This window comes from Pinus tabuliformis, chromosome 4_1 (assembly GCF_031772625.1).
Source record: "Pinus tabuliformis cultivar Carrire ecotype Pingquan chromosome 4_1, CPIR1, whole genome shotgun sequence".
NCBI classification, from domain to species: Eukaryota; Viridiplantae; Streptophyta; class Pinopsida; order Pinales; family Pinaceae; genus Pinus; species Pinus tabuliformis.
The window spans coordinates 935,972,253-935,974,181 of NC_142303.1; the positions used below are offsets into that span (position 1 = coordinate 935,972,253).

The 1,929-nt window shown below is 38.4% G+C and overlaps 1 long non-coding RNA gene across 1 annotated transcript; it reads right to left on the reverse strand.

Annotated features, from left to right (window-relative positions):
• Positions 1-754: 754 nt before the first annotated feature.
• Positions 755-1,388, reverse strand: LOC149179216 (uncharacterized). The gene is made up of 2 exons (XR_016258904.1): positions 1,081-1,388; positions 755-903 (listed from the first exon to the last, which is right to left on the reverse strand). It is a non-coding gene; the product is annotated as an uncharacterized LOC149179216 (long non-coding RNA).
• Between the last annotated feature and the right edge of the window lie 541 nt (positions 1,389-1,929).

A 1,929-nucleotide genomic window follows, 5' to 3' on the forward strand; every position in this document is an offset into this window, starting at 1 on the left:
AGCAAACAAATCCATTTATGGCTGTTTACAGGCTTATAGGTGAGCAAATCAAACTGCATTGAAACCATTTTTATCTTATATACAGATTCGGCTCTATAAGGACAGTTTGGCTGAGTAACATGAAAACACTATTAAAAACTTAAATATGTATTTTAACTTTTGCAAATTCTCCAAATGCTTCATCGGTGAATTTTGAAGAATTTTTTTCATTACTTGATTAATAATTTGTCCAAAATTTTAAAATTGCACCTGTAATTCCTTCAATTTTTTGCTATTTCGGCAATGATTGCACTCTAAAAGATACAATGCATACAGTAAATCAAAGATACAATGCATGAAGTATATCAACATCTGACCCTAGCCGAGAAGAATTTACAGGAGTCCTCAAAGCAGCCTCTGATAGGTTGAAAGAGTAGCCTGACTGTTTAGCATGTGCAGCAGACAAGATGGAAGGACATTACAAAGTAAATATGGGCTATAAATCAGAATATTTGACATTCTCATGATGTTGGAAGTGAAACTTTAGGCTCCTCCCAAATACAGAATTTTCCTCTGGTTGATCCTAAAATTATCTGGGATTACCTACAAAAGGGGTCTTGGCAAGGACCTGGTATTTACTGTTTATATTAACAGTAAAAGCAAACACCTAGGGTTTTAATACAGTCACAAAACTCGGAAAAAGCTCTTACCTTCATTTCTGAGTCAAATTTCTCAAAACCCTGGTCTCCATGGCCATTTATCTTCCTCAAGAACATAACAGAGACCAGAAAAGCCTCAGCCGCCTTCTGCACGGAAGCTTCTAGAAGCAAACCCCAAGTCCTATGGCAAAGATAAATTTGCTGGGCCGTAAGCCCCGCGGCGAGTTTCGAACCCATTACCTCCATAGAAAAAGCTTCAAAAACCCTCAAAAGATCCCAAAGACAACAAAACAACAATTTTCAATTCATGAAAACCTCTAAAAACCAAACCCTCACAAAAGCTAAAATTTTCAGATACGGCTATCCAAAGCAACTAAAAATCCTATTATGAAGAGCCGAAATAGACTAATATAAAAGCCAAAATAGTAAGGAAAACATTGACCTGGTCGAACTCAGGCTTATTCTGTAGACAATTCAACGGCTGTGTCCGGTTCCATTCAGAAGACAGCACCGAGCTTCAGAGAACCACGGAAACGCCCGTTACGTTCTTCGCCATGGCTGAAACTCGAACTTCAACGCTGGAAGGCCAAAAAGGACTCAAAAGTTATCAAATTTTATGGGGATTCGAGCTAGAAAACTCCTGCAACGTACCAAATCTACCAAACACAACCAATCCGAACGCAAAGAGAGCCAGAAACCGGCCGGGATGGATTCTTCGTCGTGGGTCGAGCTCGATCTTGTAGCCGTGGCGCCAACTTACAGCCTACAGCCAACTTGCAATGTTAAATATATATATATATATCAAACCATTATTAAAAAAACTTAAAACTTTTCATTTTCAAACATGCCCGTCATATTGACGTTATTAAAAATTAATAGCAAGTTATCCCTGACGCGGATTGAAATTAGAACATATTTTACGTGTAAAAAACCTAAAAACGGACATACGGGCGTTAAATTTAATCCGAGCATCATTTGTCAAGAAAATTATGTGTAGAAACATTATTACGAAAACACTGATAGCACGTTGTACTATCTTATAAGGTACATAAGTAAAGAAGATCGTTACAGATGGCAGAGGAATCTCCTCCCGTCATAACAGGTGGCAAAGAACTATATGTTGAACTGGGAGGAGGTAGCACTCCACCAAACTCTCAGATTAGGGAGGTTATCAGAAAAGAAATGTGAATTCCTAGGTTTTGTCGTTGTCGCCAATCCATAGATCACGTAGAATTCTCTGCGCACCCACCTTACGTCAAAAAAAAGTTCGTGCAAAACAAATGTCAACACC